Source organism: Talpa occidentalis, unplaced genomic scaffold (assembly GCF_014898055.3).
Source record: "Talpa occidentalis isolate TD23 unplaced genomic scaffold, MPIMG_talOcc4v2.1 talOcc4.9, whole genome shotgun sequence".
NCBI lineage: Eukaryota > Metazoa > Chordata > Mammalia > Eulipotyphla > Talpidae > Talpa > Talpa occidentalis.
Genome location: NW_023605305.1, coordinates 2675519 through 2701869, shown reverse-complemented (window position 1 = coordinate 2701869; position 26351 = coordinate 2675519). Strand labels below are relative to the sequence as shown.

Below are 26351 nucleotides of genomic sequence, written 5' to 3'. Positions count from 1 at the left end.
CTCTGGGAGGTGGGCAGCCCAAGCAGCAGGAAAAGCCAGGGCAAAGGCCCGGGGCAAGCACTGCCCTTGGGGACCAAAGGAAGGGCGAGGTGGCTGAGCCCCTGCGCTGCAGGGGCCAGAGCAGTGGGGGTTTGCTCGGCTCTGTGGGGTGAGCCGGCAGGTCCAACAAGGTGGGGCTGGGCCAGCAAGGGGAGGCCTCCAGATCTGAGCGCGAAGGGCGGCGGCAGAAAGGCCCCGAGGGGCATGGTGTGACACACGGGCTGGACCTGCAGCCTGGGCGCAGCGCGGAGCTCAGGCCACGGTGTGTGTGTTGGTGGGGGGGGGACCAGGGGAAAGGCAGGGGAGCCGCGGGGCAGGAGCTGACGGTGGCTTCATCAGCCTGAGCGTGGGGGGGCGGACAGGAGGAGGGGGCGCCGGACTGATTCCGCAGACAGCCGTCGCCCCGCTGGCCGACCGTACCTGGAGCCTAAGAGAAAGGGCAGAGTCAAGAATGATTCCAAGAAGGGGCCACATGTCTGGGGGAAGGTCCCGCTCACTCCGGCTACACCGGCCGAAAGTGGGGGCGCTGACTTCGTCCCCGCCGGGAGGAGACCTGAACGTGCATTTCCCCACCCTGTCACAAAGCTCCACACTGACAGGTTACTTTCCATCTGCCCCGCCGCTGGCGCACGGGGAATAAACCTGGCGAATGCTAGTGATGCTGGGGCCGGGGCCTCTTCCCGGAGACCCAGAATGCGGCCATCAGCCCCCCTGTTTCTCAGGACCAGCCTCAGTGTCACAGGACCGGGCGCCGGGAGAGGGACTGGATGATTTCAGCTTCTCCTCCTTCAAAGCAAACAGTTCTGCAAACCCATCTGCCTGCAGGACTTGAGGCTGCACACCCTGTTCCTGCGGGCCGCACCCCTGCATCGGCCATTCTCAGCGAGGCCCGCGGATTAGCTGCATCTGGGAAAGCGTGAGGCAGGGAGATCCCGGGTCGCGCTCTGGAGAGGCCCCCTCAGCAATGTCTGGGGACGAGGGGCCCAGCACATCCTCCTGCTGGTTCTGAGGCACCTGAGGTTTGCGATGGAAGCCCCCTCCTTTACTCCTTTGCACCCCTGGACAGGGGAGCGAGAAAGAACCCCACTTTACACCTTCACCTCCCGGCACCTGCCCTGCACGGCCCTCACTCACAGGCTGGCTCTGTTTAGCGGCACCACGTGGGGGGCAGGACCCCAGCTCAGCCCCGGCCACAGGCTTCCACTCACCGAGGACAGGGCCCTTGCCGGTGTCCCATCCCCACCCCAAGCACAGCACCCCAGAGGAGGCCCGCCACGCCGATGGTACGAGCAGTCATTTCGAAGCCCTTTTCCTCTCGTGCCAGCTTCCAAGTTTTCCCTGCAGAGGAAAACAGTGGTGCCAATGCCAAGTGTTGTTGTTTTTTAAATACCAGTCAAACATGAGGCTCACTTTTTCAATATTTGTGTGTTTGAGATAAAACCAACTGTTCTTTTGGCATGGCAGCTCCTCAGGGATGGCGTTCGAAACAGGGTACAGGGGAGCCCTCGCAGCGGCCTGCCTCACAGCAGAAATGCCCCAGGACTCAAGCCTCTGTCTCACGGGACACAGAAGTCGAGTCCTGTCATCCACCCTGCAGTGAGCTGGATGAGACCCTGCTGTGCTGAGCGAGGGGGGCTCAGAGCCATGGGGGTGCTCCCTCCGCTCAGCCCACAGTCTGAGCCCCAGCCATGGAGGGTAGCCGGCAGGCCGTCGGTGGCGGTGCCCGGGGCTTGAAGGAGGGTGGCCACGGCCGGGACTCCACAGGGCAGTGCGAGCTGAGGGAGCGCTGACTCGGGGTGCCGCACTTGCTCTGGAGAGGCGCACAGGCCTCTGTTTGTCTCGCCAGCCTTCTTCACTTTAAACTGCACAGCCCTTGTTTGAGCACGTCGGAATTAAGCAAGCAAATCCCGGGGACGTCAGTGGGGACTTTCGAGACACATTTCTTTGTTGATCTTTTGACGGTGCTATTTCCTGTTTGTGTTTACAAAGCCTGTTTAACCCACCACGCTAGACTAATAGGACTAGACTGCTTCGTGTGGCTTCGCAAGGCGCACAGGCTTCATACAGAGCAACTTTTGAGTCAGGGGAGACGAAACTACAGCCACCCGCGCGACACTCGTGACCGGTTAGGAGAAACGATTTCCACAAACCTATTGGTTCTGTTCGTTGAGACACCTGTTCACGCACTGACCGCCCCGAAGCTCCAAGGGTTTTGCTGGGCATTAGGCTTAGAGAAGGGACCCAGAGTGCCCTCCCGAGAAAGGGGCATGGAATAGTCGGGGTTCTCAAAGCAACCGAGTGAGTAGGTGATAGAGAGAGATGAGATAAAGGGGGAGACAGAGGTGAGCTATAGATAAGGATAGAAATGAGACAGAGGTAGAAATAAAGGTGAGAGGAACTCCCTGGTGGCGCAAGGATTAAGTCTCAGCCCTATCACCACTGTGGCCTGAGTTCAATCCCTGGCCAGGGAACTGCCCACAGGGCACATCAGACCTCTCCTGTCTCCCCGCTGCTCCCCTCAGCAGTGTATTTCAGTGGATCCCCCTGTTCTGCTCCCCGCTCTGTCTCTGGTGAATCCTCTCACAACTCCCGCGCATCTGGTCTGTACCCCGGATCTTGTATAAATAAATAAATAAATGTTAAAAAAAAAAAAAAAAAAAAGAAAGACACTGCAGAGATGAGGGAGTCGGTCGAGTGGAGATGTCTGTCAATACTCACGTGATTAAGGAGGCTGAAAAGTCCCACATCTGCCATCTTCAAGCTAGAGACCCAGGAAAGCAGCTGGTGTGACCCAGTCTACGTTCAAAGGCCTGAGAATCAGGGGGCTGGTGGTTTAAGCCCCAGCCTGAGGGCTGGAGAAGGCGACACGAGATGTCCCAGCAAAAGCAGCCACACAGGAGGCAAAAAGGCCGAATCCTTCCTTCCTTGGCCTCCTGCCAGGCTCCTGGCTCCTCGCCAGGCTCCCCTGAACCGACTGATGCCACACGGGGCAGGCCCTCTCCTGAGCCCACCAGTGTGCACGGTCCTCTTTGTCAGAAACACCCTCCAGACACACGTGGAAGCCACGTCCAGCCGGGGCGTCCCCTGGTCAGTCAGGTAGACGCTTACCATGAACCATCAGCATGTCCAGCGTGAAGAAGAGTCTGAGAGATGCCATCCCCCGTGTGCAGGGGACAACAAAGAGGGTGACCTAGGAGGCCAGCGAGGCAGCTCCCGAGAGGACGAACGGGAGACATTGAAGGTCAGCGGGCACAGCCCCGACTGCTCTCTGATCTTCCTCTTTATTCATTCACTGGCCCCGCTAATACGCATGTCTCTGTGCCAGCTCAGGCTCTGCGCTCAGGCTGGGGTGGGGGGGGACAGAGACAAGGTTCTGCCTGTACAGAGGAGACAAACACCGAAAAAGATAGCAAGTTAACAGGATGGTGTCCCGTGCATAACCGCCCTGAAGCCAACAGACAGAGGAATGGTATGGGGGCCAAACTCAAAGGGACCTGCTGGCCTTGGAGGATTTTGATCTTATTGTCAATGTAGCTCAAGTCCACCTCAGATGTCTCAGTGGGGGGAGGTCATGTGATCTACACTTTTCCCAGGGGTTTCCACCGACTGCATAGAATTTCATCCGCTCCGTCCATCTCCATCCTATGACCTTGGCCAGACCTTTCACCAACATCTCTCCTGCAGGGACCTTGCTGCCCCCAGTGAGCAGGAACCCCACACCAGCTAGATGAGGACTGGCAGCTGCCTCGCTAAAACGGGGAGGGGGCAGAGGGTTGCCGGGTGCCTTCCAGCCTCAGCGCCCCTGAGAGCCTGCGACCTCAAACCTCTGAAACAGTCGTTGTTCTCCAAACCTCTCCCGGTGCTCAGTTCCAATTGGATTATTACAACCCACTTCTCTCCAGAATGACCCGAACCCCTCCCTCGACGCTCAGCCACAGAGGGAAAATTAACAGTAACATAAAAAGTTAAGAAGGTGAAGGAACATGATCACTCTTGTCAACAATAAAACCTGCTGCTGATCTTCAGCGGTGAAGACAGGCACATCTATTATTTATAGAATACAGATTGTTAAATATTAAATACTTGAGCCCGGGACAGTGTGAGGGGAAAGCCAGGAGTGTGAACTTGTCAAAATCGTAAAAACGGTAACTGTGCAAGAGTGGCATGCACCCGCATTTACGACCGCTTTTACTGCGCTATAAATTAGGGGGGAAAACCGATGATGTGTCAATTTCAAGTTCTAAGTGATACGCATTATCTTTGGATCCACATCTGTCTAGATGCTTCCACTACCCACTTGCCAAGGACTGTTAGCTCTGTTGGCTGGGAAGGTAACAAAACATAAGGTTTTCTTCCTTCTTCACCCCATGGTAGGTGAAGGAAGATGGTAGACAGGTCAAACATTTCACAAACCCGTCATTTTTCTTATCATTACTTGAATGTCTGATCTAACATTTGTCCAAAGGTTTGTGTTGATGAAGGCAAAGATACTCCTTAAAAATCATTAAGGTCATCTTTGATGCCAAACATCTCAACTTTTTTTTATGCATGCGAGAACTAGGATATAGGCCAGAGGTGCAGGGGTGAGAGGATTCACTAGAGACAGAGTGGGGAGCAGAACAGGCTGATCTACTGAAATCCACTGCTGAGGGGAGCAGCAGGCAAGACAGGAGAGGTCTGCTCCGCCATGTGGGCCAGCTCCCTGGTGGGGGATTGAACTTGTGCCGCAGTGGCTGGTGATAGCTTTTTAGCACTGAGACTAACCCCTGAGCCACCAGGGAGGCCCCATCTTAACTTTTACATGATTTTAATATCCTCCAACATACCTAAATTTATTTCTGGGATGACTTTTTCCCGTAATTTAAAAAAAATGTGTCTCCCCATCTGCTTCATCATGTGAACAGAGCTGCCATGAGATCTGCTGGAATCTGAGTGTCCACTCAGCCCCCTAAGAAGCTTGTAGGTATAACATCTTAATTTCTTGCTTTCCTGCTCATATTATAAGTCTTTTCTTACAAAGAACGTCAGCACATCCAATTTGCTTGCCCCTTGTAAAAAATGTCTTGAATTGAGGCAAAAATTGTCCAAGGAGAGCCCTGATTCAAACATCAATTCTGCCCCCATAGTAGGCGGTCTTATTATGTTTAATAAGCACTCAGCAGGGATTATGCATTAAATTATCTTCCTCTAAAATTTCAATATTTGGACTTAACTTGAATGTTAAAGAAGTAAATTCTTACCCTTTCCATTTTCGGAGAAAAGCAAAGTGGTGACCGCAGAACAGTTTTAACCTTGATGGTCCCTTTATCTGATTGAACAATATATAATGATATTAAACTCAAAAATTAATCTAGCCTGCAGGGTGGATAATTAGTCAAAACCAGGGGAAAGTCACGAGAAATTAACAATGAAATCAATTCCTTGATTTTGTGTCACACCTCTTGCTGCTGGGCATTTGAGGCAGATTTGCAATATGAGCTCATCGCTGCCTTCTAAATTCTGCTGAAGTCACATCCCAGAGAGATCTAGACTTTTCTTTTAAAGATGGGAAAACTCGGGTCAATTTCCAAAATGACCAAAAGGAAACTTAAAGGGAGAAAGGATCCTGAAAGAGACAGACTAGGGAAGAGCCAGGACTCAGAGGAACTGAGGGAGCTGGTCGGCAGCTGGGGATGAGCAGGAAGCAGAGAGCTGCAGAGGACAGTCTCTGGTGGAAATAGATGGGATGACGGAGAGATCAAAAAAGAATTGAGAGGGCCTCCCCGGTGGCGCAGCAGTTGAGCGCTGGGTTGCAAGGCTGCCCGCAGCCTCTGCAGTGCCGGTTTGATCCCCGGCTGCTCCCAGGCCTCTGGGGGAGGGTCCCACATGGCGCGCAGACCTCTCCTGCCGCCCGCTGCTCCCCTCAGCAGTGTACTTCGGTCCTTCTGCCTGCTGTGCTCCCCGCTCTGGCTCTGGTGAATTCTCTCACCCTCCCGCGCTTCTGACTGTGCCCAGTGCTGGTATAAATAAATAAATAAATCTTTGGGGGAAAAAAAAAAAAGAAAGAAAAAAAAAAGAATTGAGACTAGAACTAAGGCAGATCATGCAAGAAAAAGAAAAGGAGGCGGAGAAGCAAATAGACCCCTCTAGGAAAACAACAAAAAATATGCAAGAAATAAGGGTCTCAAAATGCAGCAAATAAAATGTACCCTAATTTTAAGCAACCAATGAGCTATAATAAAAACTTTTTTTTTTTAATTTAGAGATACGGCACAGAGTTCACTCCAAGGCCAGGCATTAAATACACCTGAGGATGTCATTGTAACATAAAGTTACTCATCTGCTTGTGTCTTTTCAATTCAAATCACAGGCAGAGGAACCAAGCCTTGGTGTGTTGTCAGAATGGGATGTAAATGGTACCAATCTTGAAGTAGTGAAAGTGTAGCTAATAGATGTATAGGCAAGGAAGGAGGGAGGAAAGCATGAGGTTTAACTATCCTTATCTGATACGGGTTCAAGTGAAATTGTGGACCGTTAACATACAAAAACATCAAGAGAAGTCTATAAAATGAGTAAAGCCACTGATGGAAGAATTTAGAAGAATTATGTCAATATCAAACATTAAGAGGACAGGAAAAATGCAACAAGGACTCGAGGATAGAAAACTGGCGCCACCGACTAGAGCAGAGATTGAATTAGTAGCCAAAATACTTCACACATGCACACACACACACACACACACTCAAACGCGCACGCATGCAAACAATCACACACCAATATGGCTTTTGGAAATAGATGCCCAAACCCTTGACAAAATGCTAGAAAGTCAAATGCAACAACATATAAAAAGGATTCGATGGCCAAATGGGATTTATCCCAGGAACACAATGCTGGTTTAACATGAAAATTAACCAGTGTAACATAGCTTATTAGCTACATGACATACTAGGACAAAAATAGCATAAATTAACTCAATTAAACACATGAAAGGTATTTGACAAAACCCAACATTCCCTCACATCATTAACATTCAGCAAACTGGGAACAGACAGAAACATCCTTTACGTGATAAAAGTCGTCCAGGACCACCGGAGGAGGGTCCCACATGGCGCACAGACCTCTCCTGCCGCCCGCTGCTCCCCTCAGCAGTGTACTTCGGTCCTTCTGCCTGCTCTGTTCCCCACTCTGGCTCTGGTGAATTCTCTCACCCTCCCGCGCTTCTGACTGTACCCAGTGCATGTATAAACAACAAACAAACAAACAAATAAATAAATAAAACATGCCTCTATAAAAAATAAAAAATAAAAAACAAAAAACAAAAGTCGTCCAGGAAAAGTTCACAGGCTTAATGGATAAAGACAGAGTACTTTCCCCCTAAGACAGGGAACAAACAAGGATGTTCAACATCGTACTGGAAGTTCCAGGCAGGGCAAGAAAAACAAAAAGCATCTACAGTAGAAAAGAGAAAATAAAACTATCTGTATGCACAGATGACATGATGGTGTACACAGCAAATCCTAAGGAACACACAGAGACAAAACCATCAGAACTAGTGAACAAGTCCAACGGCAGGATACAAGATCAATAACAAAAATCAATTGCATTTCTATACACTAGCAATGAACAAACTGAAAATGAAATTAAGAAAATAATTCCATTTGCAACAGCATCAAAAAGTGAAAACTACAAGATAGTATTGAAAGAAATTAAAGAAGACCTAAATAAATGGATCCCGTATTTATGGCCTGAAAGACAATATTGTTAAGATGACAACTCCCCAAAATGGTCTCCACACGCCACATAATTCCTATCAGAGACCTACACGAAAAAACCAAGCCTGTGAAAATCTCAGACAAACCTGTATAGGCAGCCCCGTCCTGATCCAAAGAAAGTCCCCAGGAGTTTACCTGGGCTTTGAATTTGCAGTAACAGGTATGAACATTCCAGCAGCCGTGTGATGATTCTGCAAACTGGAAAAGAAGAAGATAAAGGATAAAAAATTTAGAAGAAAACAGAAGTAAATTTTTGTGACCTTGGATGAGGCAATGATTTCTTAGATATTAACAGCAAAGGGATAAGCGATCGAAGACAAAATAAGTAAATTGGACTTTGTCAAAATTTAAAATTTTGAGATGCAAAGGGTACCATCGAGCAGGTAAACAGGCGACCCCCACAGAATGGGCGGAAATAATTGCAAATCCTGTATCTGATAAAGACCCAGTATCCGGAAAACATAAAGGAGTCTTATACCTCAACAAACAAGCAACCCAATTTAAGAATCAACGAGAGATTGGACAGCCGTTGCGCCAAAGAAGATCTGTAAGTGACCAAGAAACTCGTGAAGAGAAAACTCAAAATCAGCAGCAACTTGGGAGACACAAATCAAATCCACAAGCAGAAACCACTTCACACCCACTAGGACAACTAGGTGGAAAAAGACAGAAAAATAACAAGTGTTGGTGAGGATGCAGGAAGTCCGCCATTGCTGGGATTGGCCAGAGGAGTGAGTGAGGACCCACCGCTCGGGGACTCGGGGTCTCTTTGGAGAGGACAAAGATGTTCTGGATTTGGAGACTGGAGCTCACTCCAGATTTAGACACGTTTACTCAGCTTTGGGAATGTGCTGTAAAGAAAAAACTGAATTGGGGCCTCCCTGGTGGTGCAGCGGTTGAGCGCTGGGTTGCGAACCTGCCCACGGCCTCTGTGGCGCAGGTTCGATCCCCGGCTGCTCCCCGGCCACCGGAGGAGGGTCCTGCATGGCGCGCAGACCTCTCCTGCCGCCCGCTGCTCCCCTCAGCAGTGTCCTTCGGTCCTTCTGCCTGCTGTGCTCCCCGCTCTGGCTCTGGTGAATTCTCTCACCCTCCCGCGCTTCTGACTGTGCCCAGTGCTTGTATAAATAAATAAGTAAATAAATAAATCTTTAGAAAAAACTGAATTGTATGTTTTAATGGGGTGAATTTTATGGTATGTGAATGCCAGTTCAATCATGCAGTTAGCAAAAGAAAAAAAAGGAGGGCAAGGAAGAAGGGGTGGGGTGGGTGAACTGGATCCTTCTCTTCTCAGTTAGGGGGTCAAAAGAAAGTGTCCAAAACTGGGGTCTCCCCAGTGGTGCAGTGGTTGAGCGCTGGGCTGCAAAGCTGCCCGCAGCTTCTGCAGCACCGGTTCAATCCCTGGCCGCCAGCGAGGGTCCCACATGGCGCGCAGACCTCTCCTGCCGCCCGCTGCTCCCCTCAGCAGTGTACTTCGGTCCTTCTGCCTGTTCTGCTCCCCACTCTGGCTCTGGTGAATCCTCTCACCCTCCTGCGCTTCTGACTGTACCCAGTGCTTGCATAAATAAATAAATGAATCTTTAAAAAAAAAAAAAAAAAAAGTGTCTAAAACTGATAAAGTGAACAAAAGTGGTGTCGCCCTCGGGAATGCAGGCCTGAGACAGGAAGGTCGCTCTGGGGAGAGAGGGGGTAAGTAAGCTGCTTTTCAACTTTATCTCTTTTCTGTTTTTTGTTACCTGGTATGTGCTTTGATATAAAGTGAAAAGCCAAATTCTTAAAAATGGAAGTGTGTTGTTTTTTTCCCAAAGCTCCTAGAGATGGAGGCCAGGAAGAGGGAAGACTTGAAAGATACTCATGGGACGTGGAGATGGAGCCGCTGGAACAACTTCTTCCAGGAAAGCATCTCGTCTCGGCTCCACGCCTGCCGAGGCTCCCTGCTGCCTCCTGCTGCGGCCAGATGACCCCATCTGGGCTCCAGCGATGGCTGATACAGATTTTTTCCTGACCAGTTGAGAGATCAGATAAGTGACACTGTCAAGAAAGAAACAGTGAAAAGAAGTCACTGTAAAATTAATTCTATGTCGTGCACTCGAAATCCCAGCAAGATTGGAACGAGAACCCGGGCTAAGGCTTACTTAGTCAGCACTCGACTTTCACAAACCTCTGCACATGCCCCCAAGTGTGCTGATCATTGGGGTTCACTCTGTCAACAGGGGTCTCTGTGGCTTTAACTCTAAATCACTTCTCTTCTGCGTTGAACCCACTGCTCAGCTCACACATGGCTCAAAGAACTTCCCGTTTGACCCAATACTCGGGGAAAAAAAATTAAAAAACACAGTGTGTTGGGTAATTTTGTCCCAGATCTTCCCCTCCAAGTCATGAACATAATAGATTTGACTTTTTACACCGTGTGCCCCCCTAAGAAGCATAAAAGAAAGGTTACACTGGCAGGCAGCTAGAAAAGAGTTTAATTAATCCCAAAGCGTGTGCTTCACTTGGAAAGCACATCACAAAAGAATCTGTGTTTACTGGACTGGATCCTTGGGGCTATTATCCCTCCACCGACGGTGAGATTTTTCTGAGGGAGTCTTGTCCCTTGCGGTCTGGAAGGTACAGCCATTAAAAAATAAGATCCACAAGGGGAAGCGGGAGGGAAGATGCTGAGGAGGCTGGCGTGGTCCCCTTGGCAGAGGTGATTGGTGTCCTGGCATTTGGGGAAGGAGTTCTGTGCCCCAAGCCTGCGGGTGCCCAGCCAGCACCCCTGGAGCCCCGATGGTGGGGTCTTGCTCCTTGCGCCTCCTCTTTGGAAAGCAGACGCTGCCCTGCCTTCACGGGCAAGCTCCAGTCTACCCAAAAACGACTTGTCCAAAACCAAAAATGCACTTGTGTTTTAATTTAGCGTGGCTTTTGTCAGTTAGACGAGTGACTGTTAAGGAGGTTGGGACCTACATCGTGGGTGAAACTTGAAGGCATTCACAAAAGACAAACACTGTGTTGCTGACATGAAAGGACAGCTCCCACGTGAGCCCACTCATAGGAGACCCCCAGAGCAGGGACAGTCACAGACACAAGTGGGGTGCCGGGGTGGCAGAGGGTGGGAGGGCACAGGGTTTCAGCCGGGCACGATGCAGAGACTTGCAGAGGAGGCGGGCATGACGGCCCCATATGAATGTGCTTAATGCCCTGAACTACATGCTTAAAAGTGGTAAAATGGTAAATTTTGTATGATCTATATTGTGCCACTATTTTGACAATTAATTACTTTTTTTAAATGAGAGCTTATCCTATGAAAAAGAGCAGGGGTGGTGCTTTGTCATAGGTGTTGGCATTATGCTGACTTCAGAGATGTCTTAGAAGCCCAGGGCAGGGCCCCTCAGTGGGCATGGGAGGACATCCCGGACTCTTCTGGAAACAGGGAGGAAGCGTGCCCTGTTCATGAGTAATGACTATGGGTTTCTGGCCAACATTAAGGAGGAAAGCACTAAAAATACTTATCAGCCACTCTGCCAAAACTCCACAGTGCTCAGAACGTACCAGGCCAACATGTTGAGGCACTCTCAGAGTGAGGGGGAGCAGACTACACCCCAAGGTCAAAGTCATGTCACGCTTGCCCATCGCCACGCACCGTGGCTAATGCAGGGGAGGCAGGACCTGGTGCCCTGCGCTGCACAGACAGCTGCCCAGCTGTGCCCTGGAGAGAGGCAGCCGCAGGAGGCCCTGGAGTCCCCGCAGCTGCCGGGCCATCTCCCCCACCAGCTGTAGGGCTCCTAGGACTGCTAGCCGGGACCTCTTCCACTGCCAGCTCCCAGAAGCCAAGACAGAAAGAGCCACACAGACACTTCCTGACACTCCCCCACCCCCACCTGGCTGCGGGCATCCTGGCCCAGACACCTGCAGAGGGCCTGGGAGAGGCGGAGGCAGGGCTGGAGGGTGGGCCAGCCCTTCTCAGTGAGGATGGCGGGGCAGCTGGTTCTGACTCAGTGGGCCGTGGCATGGCCGAGCTGCTGTGTATCCAACAAGCGCCCAGCTGGACCAACATTGCTCCCACACGGGCCAGGCCCAGAGGGACGGGACAAACCCCGGGCACAGACAGACAGGCAGCCCCGGGCACACAGGCCAGGGCTGCTGGGCTGGAAATGGCAGGTGCTGGTGGGAACTTGCCTGCATCCTGGCCTCGCTCAGCAGACCAGCAGCCCGTGCTGGTGATTCGGCCATGAGGGAGAATGCCCAGGACCCCTTGCAGGTGTGGGGCTGCGTGCACCCACCATCACCAGGAGGAAGCATAAAGCAGCATGCTGCTCTCAATGACGGAGGTAAGAGATCAAGTCCCAGCTGCTCCACATCTGCTGTGTGACCTTGGGCATGTCCTCTGAGCCTCAGTGTCCTCATCTGTAAAGTGGGAGTAACCATGGCCCCTGTCTACAGGGTCCAGAATAATCCCCCAAAGAGATACATATCCTAATCCCTGTGACCTGATGCTGTGTGCCCTCAGGCAGCAAGAAGTCCTTGGCAGCTGTGATTATATTAAAGATCTTGAGTCGGGGGAGTGCCCTAGATGATGGGGGGGGGGTGTCAGTGTAATCAAACTTTTTAAAGAGGAGACAGGAGGATGAGCCAGACACGATGGTGAAGGCGGAAGCAGGAGAGGGCGATTTGTAGAAGCCTTGGCCCGCCTGGAGGATGGATGGACCACAAGCCCAGGAACATGGGCAGCCTCCAGCAGCTGGGACAGGCAGGGGAATGGATTCTCCTTCAACCTCAGGAGGGAACCAAGTCTGCCCACCCTTTGATTTTAACCCCTTGCGACCCATCCCCTCAGAATTTAAGGGAACGAATGGACAGGAATGAAGCAGGGGTGGCCCCCAGCACAGGAGTGCCCTGGGCAGGCCGCAGATGGCACAGCAGGGACGCTGTCGGCATAGCAATGGGTTTCAGGTGACGCCACCCCACCCTGGGCCAGAAACCCAGAAGTTCTCATCACACAATGATGACCAAGGACTTCCTGCCTCCAAGCGCTGGGGGTGACTCTGAGGCCAGGCATGTTTGGGGGGAGGAGAGGGATCCCCAAAGTGAAGGTCAGGAAACACCTATGAAGAACAAAAGGTTATTACTCCCGGGAGTTCTATTCTGTGTCATGCACTTTCCTTTAAAAATTAAAGTCGTGCGGGCCTCCCTGGGGGTGCAGGGGTTAAGGCTCAGCACTGTGAAGCTGTCCGCAGCCTCTGCAGCACGAGTGTCATCCCCGGCCAGGGAGCTACACATGGCGCAGCAGACCTCTCCTGTCTCCCCGCTGCTCCCCTCAGCAGTGTGTTTCAGTGGATCCGCCTGTTCTGTTCCCCACTCTGTCTCTGGGGAATCCTCTCACCCCCCCCCATACCTCTGGCCTGCACCCCAGCTCTTGTGTGCATAAATAAAAATAAATCTTAAAAAAAAATTAAAGCCATTCTAAGAAAAATCCTTATACCTTCCCAATAACTTCACCGAAAAATAACAAAATGCCATTTTAGGGGCGGGGAGAAGGAGCGGAAACAGATGACCTGCAGCCCGGGTTGGGGTTTCTGTGAAACGGACAGGCCTGAGCATCTGGAGGAGCAGGTGCTGTGGGGGGCAGGGGGACAGAGTCCTGGGGAAGATCTCCTGAGGCTCCAGGGTTCCCAGAGCTGGCCCCTGGCCAGGGCATAATGTGTTATAACTATAGAGCAAGTTATTCAAATTATGATCATTTCAGGAACCATTTTTTATGAGAAAATAAATTTTAAATAATAGCATTTTAAACTTTTTATGGTTACATTTGTCATGTGACCTGGGACAAGGTATATTTTTGCACTAAAATGGGACACATTAATTATCTCCAAAGTAACAATCACTCAGTGACAACATTAGTGGGATGAAAGGACACAAGGGGCCAGACCGCCTGGGCCAGGCCGGCGGAGGCAGCGTCATTGCCACCTGGATGTGTGGAGACACACACGCGCGCGCACACACACACACACACACACACACGGTAAGGGCAGGCCAGTTCCTCTGTGAATCAAAGCTAGGTCTCTGGAGGGCAGAGGAAGCTCACAACAGTCAATTTAATTCAGGTCCAGCAAACATTGTAGTGTGTGTGCATGCGTGAGTGTGTGTGTGTGTGTGTGTATTGCTTGTTTATTCAGCTCTTAAACAATCAAACCATTAAACTTTAACTTTGGCTATAAATGTCCCCAAATTCCTGCAAATGGGGAAGAAACTTCCTATGAGCCATGACTCTCTCCCTCTGTCCACACCCCTAGGGGCGCCCAGGGGGCCTGAGCCGACCCCGATGTCTCAGGCCTGCAGTGGGGTAGTATGAGCAGAGGCTTCCTGGCAGGAGGCCCCATGACACTAGACCAGGAGTGCACATGCCCTTCTGTCCCTGGGGGGGACGGAGGCTCCTCAACAATACCGGTGCTCTGCCCGCCCCCCCCCCAAGACGTGGTGCACCTGCCCTGACCGGCTATGGAAGGTGCGCAGGGTGGAAATGCAGACCCTCGCTCAAAAATTGTTAGGCATTTCAAGATGGCAACAGCAGAGTATTTAAGTAGAGCCCAGGCCTCTTGTGATGCCGAGGGGGTAGTCTGTGAAACTGGCCCTGCCCCTCTCAATATTCAGAATGACCCTGGCTGCACTGGTACTGCCCGGTGACCCCACGCCCACAGGCTCCCCCTCCACCTCTACCCCCTCAGCCATCCACCCTGCTTTCAGCTGTAAATTACAAACACCCAAGTAAACTGGTTTAAATAATAGGGAGATATAGTGGGTCATATCATTAGAGGTCAAGAGAAAGCAGGGCTTTCGGACCTCCCTGATCCACAGCTCTGGTGCTCACTGGCTTGCTCTGGATTCAGTCCGCTTGGGGGTGACGCCATCCCTGGGATGGAAGAAAGAATGTTCGAGGTGGCCGGAAGGCGGCACCGACGACACAGCAGTGTCCCCAGGAACAGAGGCCACCTTCTGCCATGACTCCCTCAAACAAGCAGGGATGTTCGCTCCCGGCAGTGCTCCATACTCCCCCCTTGGGAAACATGGAGCTGACTCATAAAGCCACACGGGCCTATTCCCACAGAGCGCAGCGCTGGGTGCCACCCAAGCTGGGTCCTTCCACCAAGAACCAGGGGGAGGGTCTCCCCGGTGGCGCAGTGGTTGAGCGCTGGGTTGCAAAGCTGCCCGCAGCCTCTGCGGCGCCGGTTCGATCCCCGTCCGCTCCCCGGCCTCCGGGGGAGGGTCCCACATGGCGTGCAGACCTCTCCTGCCGCCCGCTGCTCCCCTCAGCAGTGTCCTTCGGTCCTTCTGCCTGCTCTGCTCCCCGCTCTGGCTCTGGTGAATTCTCTCACCCTCCCACGCTTCTGACTGTACCCAGTGCTTGTATAAACAAAACAAACAAACAAATAAATAAATAAATAAAACATGCCTCTATAAAAAAATATATATATATTAAAAAAAAAAAAAAAAAGAACCGGGGGAGGCAGAGCTGCCTTGCTCGACTTCAGGGCTCTTCCCCGGACAGTTGCAGTCCAGGCCCCACCCACATTGCTGCTACACGGGGGGACTGCAGATCCCACTCCGAGCGGCCCAGGGCCCCGCCCACATCTCTGGGGGACATTGGTCATGGGCAGCCAGGCTCTCTAGCCTTGGACACTGACGTCCGGCCATATTTGAGTGGACCGCGGGTAACACAGGGTCACCAATCGCTGGCCAGACTTTGCTCTGTCTGGAAAGATGACTTGGACCAGATTGTCGGTGTAGGCACTTGAAGGAAGAAGCCACAGGACTGACGGAAGGGGCAGCTAGTGTTCATAGAGAGAATGACACCGTGGAAAGAAATCAGAGAGGCCACAGAGGCCGGGGAATTTGGGAAGGAGAAGAAACCATGGAGGGGCAAGAGCGATGGAGAAAAGATGTTGGCTGAGAGGTAAAGGCGGGGGGGAGGGAGCCCCAAGTCACCTGCTAGTGATGGCACAGCAGAGTCAAACTTCTGCTCCCGCAGCCCCTGGGCAGCCTCCTGCTGCAGGAGGCCAGAGTGTGCACCCAGCTCTGCCCCAGCTCCCCCTGCGCTGGTCCCCTCCCTCCTCTCTGTACCCCCAGTCCTTGAGCATTATCTTCTCACAACCAGAAAACCTTGTCTCAAACAAAGGATCTCAGATTTAGCGCCACTCTCAGCTGGCTGAGAGGGGAGAATCCCTCACCCACGGATGACGCCTGGAACGCTCCCCTCCCTGCGGAGCCCCAGAGGCTGTGGGGACGCAGCCGCAAGCTGGGGTTCCTCTCCAGGGCTGCACAGCGCGTGGGGGGAGGGGAGAAGGACTCAGACAGGTAAACAAGTAATTACGCTGGGATGTGATGAGCACGACAGGGAGAGGGAGGCGGTGATTGAAAGGGTCCCCCAAACACAGCCACCTCGGAGGGAAATCTCTCCAGAGCAGGCCGGCCATGGGAGCTGAGTGCGCATGAGATGCAAATGCTTGGTAATAAGCAAGCATATGGCAAATTTGTTCCAGCTCCCCTCCCCACTGCTTCCCCTGGCTCTGTAATCCTTCCACTCGTGTGAAAAAGAATTAAAAACAAACAAAAAAGGTTTATCCTGAGCGCCTTCCCCAAATTAGTGCTTCCAGTGGGTGAAGTCCACAAAAGTGCAGCTCGCGGACGCTGAGAACCGCGATACCCAAAGCCATATCCATGGCAACTGATCAGAAACATAGGAAATCTATGGCGGGGCTCTGACGGGCCGGGGTAATCAGGTGGATGGCGCTGCCTTATGAATCCAGTTATGGAATTTTATGAGAAAACGAATGATACTCCTCCAGAGGAGGGAGGGCTCACGTCTCACACAAGATCCATCTGTGGCAGCATAATCTTACCTTGACTCCAAGGGAATGGTCCTTTTCTCGGGAAAAAAAATGCAGGGAGCTGAGATCTAATACCTGTGCGTGCTGGGGGAGGAGGTGGGAGGAAAACTTGCGTATTTCTTTTTTTTTTAAAGATTTATTTATTTATACAAGAACCGGGGTACAGGCCAGACGCGCAGGAGGGTGAGAGGATTCACCAGAGACAGAGTGGGGAACAGAACAGGCAGACTGACGAAATACACTGCTGAGGGGAGCAGCGGGCGAGACAGGAGAGGTCTGCCATGCCATGTGAGATTCTCGCCGGCCGGGATCGAGCCCGCGCTGCAGAGGCTGCTGACAGCTTCACAGGCTGCTGACAGCTTCACAGTGCGGCGAACCGCCTGCGCCACCAGGGAGGCCCAAACTTGCATATTTCTACAGGGAAGGTCTGAGCAGTCTTTCCCGGCTTACTGAGCGGTGGGCGCCCCATGGCCCCGCTGCAGATTCATATGCTGCTGATACTGAGAAGCTAAGAAACCATCTGGGCTAAGAAACCCCTGGGCCGGGATCTTCTTCCTGCAGGTCTCCAAAGCACAAGGTCCAAACCTGGAGAAGGACCTTAGCTTAGTTCCCAGAAACTTAGGGGGGGACCGTGTCTAAGCACAAAGCCTAAAAACCTGGGGTGTGATGGCTCAGCCTTCAGCCCCTGACCTGGTGACATCCCCGTCTCGGCGATACACCCTGAAAGGGGAGCTGCACCACAGGACCTGGGTGGAGTGGGCTTGATGCCCAGACGTCTCCTCCCTCCGCCCCTGTCTATGCAGCCCTTGGAGAGTGGATGTGAGGCAGCTCTCCTCTCGGTGTCTCGTCGTGGCCTCACAATCATACAAGATGTGCAGTTAACTCCTGCAGGAAATATCATCGCTGCAGAAATCACAAAGACCTCAGTGTGCTTTTTAGATTGCAATGAAGAGACGCAGCCTGGTCCTAAGTTCAGCTCCAAGAAATGGGGATGGGAGGCTCCCTGTTGGCGCAAGGAATTAAGTCTCAGCACCATGAAGCTACCTGTAGCCTCTGCAGCACAAGTTCGATCCCCGGCCAGGGAGGTGACCCACATGGGGCAGACCTCTCCTGTCTCCCGCTGCTCCCCTCAGCAGTGTGTTTCAGTAGATCCGCCTGTTCTGCTCCCCACTCTGTCTCTGGTGAATCCTCTCACCCCCCCATACCTCTGGCCTGTACCCCAGCTCTTGTATGATAAATAAATAAATCTTTAAAAAAAAAAAAAAGCAGCAGGGATGGATTTCTTCACGAAGCCGTTGTTCAACCACCGCCCGGCCAGTTGTGACCTGACTGTGTCCACATCTGTATCGGAGGATCCAATCCGCCACCCTTTCCTACCCAGAGAGTGGCTTAACGAGGCGGCCGGTGGCGGTCACGTTAATGGGGTAAGAGCAGCCAGTCTGCTATGGGAGTGACATTTTCAGAATCAATGAGTTTTGATAATTGAATTTACCCCTCGCGAGGAGCACAGGAGCCTAGACAGAAGCGTCATGGGCTTTGTTCGGTTCAGTGTTTCCTGAGCAAGGTCCATTAGCTTCACATGACTGTTTTGGACATTTTGCTGTCATTACACTCTGGGAGGGACTTCCAGCGGTGCTCGCCAGCATCGTTTCGGCCCCACAGAACCCTTTTTAAAATAATATGTGGAAAAGCAAACAAACCGCTTGCTCTGCTTGCTCGAGGGCCTGGGAGAAGCTGCTTCTCACTTGATGTCACCCCCCAGTACACACGGGAGCCCGGGTGGGGTGCCCCGGGGAATACAGTTTGGAAATCACTGTCCCGTCTGCAGTGAGCAGACCTGCAGGTCTCCTGGCTGGTTGACAGAGCATCACGGTCGGGCTGGCCTTGGTGTGACCTTGGCTTGGGTCTGCGTGCCAGACGGGCAGGTGGAAGCTGCCCAGGAAGAGAACACCCTGAGGGCAAAGGGCGGGGAGGTGGACACTGGGCCGTAGGGGTCTTGAATATCAAGCTGAGAAATTTGGCCTTTGTCCAGCACCCCGGACTCGTGACCAGTTCACTGGACTCATCTCCTGGAGCCGCTGCAACCAAGCACCACAGATGGCGCCCGGACCCCAGAAGCACCCAACCCCCAATCTCCAGTTCAGGTGTCTGGAGTCCGAGATCTGGGTGTTGGCAGGTGGATTTTTTCAGAGGCCTCTCTCCTGGGCTTTACATTTTTTTAAGATTTGTTTATTTATGCATACAAGAGCTGGGGTGTAGGCCAGAGGTGTGGGGGTGAGAGGACTCACCAGAAACAGAGTGGAGAGCAGAACAGGCAGATCTACTGAAATCCACTGCTGAGGGGAACAGCGGGAAGACAGGAGAGATCTGCTATGCCATGTGGGTCAGCAACCTGGCCAGGGATCGAACTCGTGCTGCAGTGGCTGCCAATAGCTTCTGCTGATGCTCAACCCCTTGTGCCACCAGGGAGGCCCTTCTCCAGGGCTTTAGATGTCGGTGCTCCCGGTGTCCCTACAGGGTGCTCTCCTTTAGTGCGTTGCCTCTTCTAACAAGGACCCACTCAGGTTGGACGAGAACCTACCCTGATGGCCTCGTTTTACTTAATTACCTCATCTAAGACCCCAGCTCCAAATCTAGCACGTTCTGAGGTCCAGGGAGCTAGGAATTCAACACATCGGGGGCACCTGTCAGTCTACGATGCTGTGACCTAGCGAGGTGATAGCTGAGTAGATTTGATTAGATACACAATCAGATGACATATTTACATGTGTGTGTACAAATAAAAGTAGCTCTTTAAAAAGTTATCAGGCGACAGTGCAGAGACAAGGGGGTGGCTGCAGGCGTGGAGCAGGAGCGGCGGGAGTGGGGACAGAGAGAAACATGAAAACTCAGGGCCACCGCCACAGAGTTAGGGAGCAGTGTGGGCAGTTGAAAGAAGGGCAGGCGGCTGTAATGAAATACAAGAGGAGGGGCTGCACCTCCAAGGATGGGTGGGTTTGGGACAGAAAGATTGAAGGAGGGGCCGAAGACAGAACCACAGGACAGGCTCGCAGCTGGCCTGCAGGTCATGTCATGACTGGACAAGACCCCATGACCGGGGCCGTCTCAATCAGACTCATGAGGTCAGGAAACCATTGCTGGTAGCACGATATTTAAATACGAAGGACTTTAGGGAAATGTTAATTCAAAAAGGTATCTGCACCCCAATGTTCATGGAGGCCATATTTACAATAGCCAAGACTTGGAGGCAACCTAAGTGCCCATCAACAGATGAGTGGATTAAGATGTGGTCCATATACACAAAGGAATACTGCTCAGCTACATAAAAGGTGAAATCTTGTCCTTTTCAACAACTGGATGAAACTGGGGGGACTATGGTAAGCAAAATAAGTCAGAACGAGCAAAACAAATACTGTGTGATCTCACTCGTGGAAGATAATGAAACAAAGGACAAACAAAATAAAATAAAAACAAACCGGGCCTCCCCGGTGGCGCAGCGGTTGAGCGCTGGGTTGCGAAGCTGCCCGCGATCTCTGCGGTGCCGGTTCGATCCCCGGCTGCTCCCCGGCCACCGGAGGAGGGTCCTGCATGGCGCGCAGACCTCTCCTGCCGCCCGCTGCTCCCCTCAGCAGTGTCCTTCGGTCCTTCTGCCTGCTCTGCTCCCCGCTCTGGCTCTGGTGAATCCTCTCACCCTCCCGTGCTTCTGACTGTACCCAGTGCATGTATAAACAAACAAACAAACAAATAAATAAATAACATGCCTCTATAAAAAAAAAAAATTTTTAAATTAAAAAATAAAAAAATAAATAAATAAAAACAAACCCTGAGACTCTGATAATAAGATGGTTATCAGAGGGGAGGGAGTAGGGGTGGGAGGCAGGGGTAGAGGTAGATTGGATGGTGGTGGCTGGAAACCGGGCCTTTCTGGGGGCAGCGGCATGGTATGTGCTTGTAGATACTTATTAAGGTGTGAAGCTGTAGCCCTGAGACCTAAATAGTATTATAAACCAATGGTACCACATGGAAACATGCCTGATACATACACATACGTGCACTTACATGCATGCACGTATGCACACATGAATACATACATACAAGGGACCACCCATCACCACCACATGTGTCTCAACAGCGCCCATCCAAAACGAGTTTTCAGACAAGCTCAAATAACCATCTAGAAAAGCCAGACTTCAGAAAACAATGAGAAACGTAGAGAAGCCAGATACAAAAATACTGAGACATGCAAAAAAAAAAAAAAAATCAATTCACTTCCACAGATTACAACTGGAAATTCCCAGAGGGACGGGTAGATTTTGGAAGAGAACAAGAGATTATATTTTATGGGAAGAGCTACAATAACCATTCTCTTCCCATAAAGCTGGTTTTAGAAAATTGTCTCTGCTCCGTAGCTGCACGCTGCACATTTTCAGGATAATACTAACAGGAAATCAATAGGATCTCTTATATGTGAAAAGACATTATCTCTCTGGAATCCCAGCACGGCTAATAGGGCTACAGGAGCCCTTCATGAAAACTGGCCACTCACCATCGGTCTTGCTCCTGGGACCGGGAGTGGCCTTTACATCCGCATCTTTGCTTAGTTTTAAATTATCCTTATTATTTATTTACTTGTTGTTAGACACGACCACGTTCAAAGCTTCGTCCTTCCTTGGGACCAAAGGACCTTGAGGTTTCGCTGCTGCAGGGGGGGGTCTCGAGGGTGGGCCAGACGCTCCAGGAAGCCCCCAGCGTCGGCCACCTGCAGCTTTCTGGGGTGCGATTGGGCCGTTTGGACGGGCTCAGCGGGCTGTGCCTCCGTGGAGCTGAAATAGAGTCAAAGTTAATGGCAGCACACTTGGGGGCCATTCTCCCACGGGAGGCGGGGCTTCCAACACACACTCCAGCCTCGGCGCTCTACACGCAGCCCCAGGCCAGCGCCAGGTGCCAAGTTTGAGGCTCGCCGGAAAGACTGAACACCCTTGTGTCTCCTGGGTGGGGCTCACGCTACCACCCTCTAAAGTCTCTCATTTCCCAGAGAGACTCATTGGTTGTCTCAGGGCAAAGACCGGTGAGTGTGAAGTTTGGAGGTAACGCTGGATCCCCTCCCAGCCGTGTATGCATGGCCCAGGGCAGCCCCATCAAGGTACCAATACCCCCCAGGGGGTTCAAACAACAGGGATCTATTCTCTCACAGTCTGGGGGCCACTACTCTGAAATCAAGGTGTCGGTGGGATGTCCCGGATGGCTCCAGGGGAGGAAGAGCTGGCGCAAACCCGCCTCATCCCTGTCAGGTGCGCCAGCCATCCCAGGGCCCAAGGCCATCTGAGGGCCCAGCTGTGCCTGCTTTCCTCCCGCCAGTGGTCTCCTGCCTGTGCCTCCACTCCGTGTTCTCCCTTTGGGGAGCACATGTCCCAATTTCCCCTTTTTGTAAGAACACCAGCCGTGCTGGCTTAGGGCCACCCTAATAACCTCATTTCACTAGCTTACTTCTGTGAAGGTCTGAATTCCAAAGACGGGCTCAAGCTGGGGTCAGAACTTGATGGCACCTCTTTTGGACGACACGATTTGATGCACAGCAGCCCCCCAGGAACTCACCCCTTAATAAATGCAGATGTAAGTCCTAATGTGGTCACTTAAATCAGGGTCTCTCAGCCTTCACACTATAAACATTTTACTCCGTAATTCCTGGCTGTGGGGAACTGTGCCCTGCCTTGGAGGCTGTTTAGCAAGGTGAGCTCTCTGGCCTCTACCAAGTGGAGATCCCGGCACGAGGGGCCCGCCGCCCCTGCTCTCCCAGGACAACCAGAAATGTCTGCAGACGTCACCAAGGCTCCCCGAGGGGCCGTGGCAGCCCTGACCGAGAACCCCAGGCCAGACCCCAGACGGGGCTTCGAGTGTCTGCAGGAGTCTGGGCGTCCTCTGACCACAGAGTTTCCGAAAAGCCAGGACCCTGAGCAGGCCCCTCCATCTGGGTTCTCTCGCTAATGCCACAAGTATTTACTGAGGGCCAACCACCTGTCGGTGCTGACCTGGGCAAAGAATAAAAGGGATTTAAAACCCTTTGCCGTAAACATCATCCACGCTGATAGGGAGACTGGAAAGAAACAGGATCAAGTGTAGCTCGTCAGCTAGGGCCTCTTGTGGGTGAATAAAAGTGAGCAGGTGGAGGTGCGGGTTCCACGGCGGGCTCCGAGCGGCCCTGCCCGGATGGCAGCAGTAGTTCTAGGGGGAGACACCATGGGCCCTGAGCGTGTCTTCCCCAATCACACGGAGGAACTAGGGCCGTGACAAGGCCCTCCAGAAGGCACTGGGGATTGGAGCAGTGAGGAGCCTGAAGAAGAGCAGGAGGAAAACGGGGCAGGCCCAGCTGGCTACTCCTACCAGCCCTTGAACCAAGATCCTGAACAAGAAGAGGTGGGGCTGGCACCAGTGGGGGATGGAGAAGATGTAGCTGCTGTTATCCAGGATAGGATCCAGCAGGCTCTGGGGCTTCATTTGCCAGACCCATCATCAGAGAGTGAGGATGAAGATGCAGAGGGAGCGACAGCATTGAGCAGCCACAGCTCTAGTCCCACGGACCCAGAACATGTAGAGCTGGTGAAGAGCACGATGGCTGGAGGAAGCCTGCCTGCGCCAGGGGTGCCTGCCTGGGCTCGGGAGATATCAGATGCCCAGAGGGAAGACGTGGTGCAGAAGGCCCTCCAAGCCCGGCAGGCAACCTCTGCCTGGCAGTGACCACCCTGAGAGCTGCCTTATCTCCCTGCATTCCAGGCCGGAACCAGCACAGGACTGAACACACCCCTGGTTGTCATGTGTATCTCCACCCTCCTCATCTCCCGTTCCACATCAAGGCAAATCAGGCTTCTCCTCAGAGACCCACTTGATTCATTTCTGTACATATGGGGACATTGGCCCAAGCCCAAGCCACCATAGCATGTATCACTCTGTGGAGAATAAAGCACCCCATGTACACAGCCAAAAAAAAAAAGTGAGCAAGGATGAAAGGGTGTGTTTGGGGGTGCTGAAGCTTCCACACGGGCCTGGAGGGGCCCACCAAGAAGCGAGGACCAGCCACAAAGATTGGGGGGAAGCGCTTCCAAGACGGAGGAGACAAAGCAAAGGCCAAGGCCCTAGGGCAGGACACCCCGGGTTTCTGAAGAACAGGGGGTGGCCTGTGAGCCTGGAGCAGAGTGGACAACCAGAAGGGGAGGGGGCAAAGTCGGCGAGGGCCGAGGCGGACAGACACCTCAGGGCTTGCCCTGGTGCTAAAGACACCGTCACTCCGAGGGGGAGGAGAGGCTCTCTGACCCCAGCAAGACCACTGAAGGGGCCACCGACAGGCAAGGGCGAAAACCCAGGAATCTGGTCCGGGGCCCGGCTCGGTGGGCGGTCTGGGACGTGGTGAGTTCAGAAGGCCCGTGGACGTGGGGCAGCCGAGGTCGGCTGGCCATGGCGCCAGGGAAAGCAGAGTTCTTTGACGTGTGCAGGAGAGAAATGGGGCTGGTATAAACTGAAATAGGAAGTCTGCAGAAGGCGCAGGCTCGGAGGGAAAATCAGAAGACTCGGTTCTGTTGTTGCGGTGAAAGAGATGACAAAATCTACCATTTTTGTCCTTTTTTGGCGTCCAGTCTATGGCGTCAAGTACGTTCACATTTTTGTGCCACCATCCCCTCCATCAGAACTCTTCACCTTCCCCGCTCTGTCCCCACTAGGCTCTACCCCCGCCCCGGCACTGGCACCCACCTGTCCACTTTCTGTCTCCCTGAACTGGATGACCCTAGCACCTCATATAAGAAGAATCACACAGTATTCGCCCTCAGCACCTGACTTATTTCAACCACCATAATGTCTTCAAGGTTCATGCACAATGTCATAGATCAAAACATCCTTCCTTTTTGAAGGCTGGCTAATATTCCATTTTATGTGTCTTCAACATTTGGTTCATCGCCTCCATCATCATGGGTACTTGGTTTGCTTCCCCATGTTGGCCATTGTGAACGGTGAAGTTAGGAACGTAGGAACAAATGGTTTGATTCCCTGCTTTGGGATCTTTTGGGTCTCTACCTAGGATTACTAGATCACGTGGTAATTCTGTTTACGTTTTTGAAGAACTGTCCTATCATTGTCTACAGCATGCGCCATTTGACACTCTTAACAGCAACACACAAGGGTCGGAGACTCCATGTCCTCCCAGCACTTGTTATTTTCTGTTTGTCTGCTTTTCAAAAGCCGTCTTAAGAGGCGTGAAGTGGCATCTTCTTGTGAACAGAAGGTTAGTTTTGAGTATGTCAAATCTAAAGCGCTTACTAGACATTCAAGTAAAGATGTCAACTAGGGACTTGCACGTTGGGGTTGGTGTCTTAGGGACGCGGTGGAGGTGTCTAGGCAAATGTGATATCAGGGCCATGAGATCAACCCAAACCATCCAGGTGTGCATTGGCCAGGGAAGCAGCCCCTGGACACGGATGGCCACTGAAATGAACATATTCTAATCAATCAAATTTTGATTTTATTCCTCAGTTACGCCAGCCACATCTCAAGTGTCACCAGTCACATCTGACTGGTGGCAATGGTCTTGGACCCAGGACAGCCGCGCCATGGCAGGACGTGCATCCAGAGCAGACAGCCGGGGCTGATGCGTGATTGAGGAGAGAAGAGGCTGAGTCCTAAGGTGGCTCTGGGCACAGGTTGTCCTAAAGCCAGGACTACCAGAGACCCATCTTTCCCAGGGACCATTCAGATGGCACACACGGCTAATGCTGGCGCGTATTACTTGCTAACAGTGGGTTTTGCCGTTCACTCTCAAAAGCTCTCCTGTTTGGGTACAATGATCACCCCACCTGCTCTGAAGTAAGGGTTACCAGGGGATGACCAGGGTGCAGAGCATCAGTGGCTGACAAGCCCAGCTGGGGCCCTCATGCAGGTGACTGTCTGGTGCACCGGGTCCATCAGAGGCTCGGCTGCAGTCTCTTCTCCTGCCACGACCATCTCAGAGAAGGCTGAGCTCCACAGAGGCCTCACCTTCTATGCCAGCAGAAGCAGGTGCAATCTCACAGCCCATGGCCTCAGGGTTGTGGGCGAGGGCACATGGCCGTGGGTCTGCCTTCCAACTGCGTGTCCAGCTTTGGCACAAAACAAAGGGTGAATTCGATTGGCGACGTCTCAGGCTGTGACAGCCCCGCCCAGATTTCCATCTCGCCTACAGCCTACCCTGTGGATCCCACGTGCTGACCCACAGCTCACCTGTTGACATTGACACCCCAGTGCCAAGAGAAGAGAGAGCCTAAGAGCCAGGGACAGGAAGGTCTGGGGTGTTCCTGCATTACTCAGTGCTGTAAGCCATGAGGGTTGGAATGTGCTAGAACATGAGGAAGCCGGGGCTCTACATCCCAAGTGGCCCACAACGTCTTCAGAGTGAACGACTCTCAGCGGCAGGCGAAAACAATAGCCCTTGTTAAACTCTGAAGTTTACATGCACACGGGCACCATTCTCACTCAACCTTTCATTTCCATGGAAACCATTTATGATGCCACAAAAAGAGAATTCTTCCAGAGAGTGAAGGAGTAGTAGCGATGGAAGCGGGCTTTCGAGTGAGCTTCTGGCCCAGAGGAGGACCAGAGGAAATAGGAGCAGGGCTACCGCCAGGTCGAGAAAGTGTCCAGGGACCCCATGCAGCCAATGCAGAGCTGACTCTGA

At 52.3% G+C, this 26351-nt stretch overlaps 1 long non-coding RNA gene and 1 pseudogene across 1 annotated transcript; one reads left to right on the top strand and one right to left on the bottom strand.

The window, feature by feature from the left end:
- Positions 1 to 9465: 9465 nt before the first annotated feature.
- Positions 9466 to 26134, bottom strand: LOC129145187 (uncharacterized). The gene is made up of 4 exons (XR_008550379.1): positions 25898 to 26134; positions 25676 to 25776; positions 21201 to 21477; positions 9466 to 9818 (listed from the first exon to the last, which is right to left on the bottom strand). It is a non-coding gene; the product is annotated as an uncharacterized LOC129145187 (long non-coding RNA).
- Positions 22804 to 23389, top strand: LOC119235709 (male-enhanced antigen 1-like; annotated as a pseudogene).
- Positions 26135 to 26351: the final 217 nt, after the last annotated feature.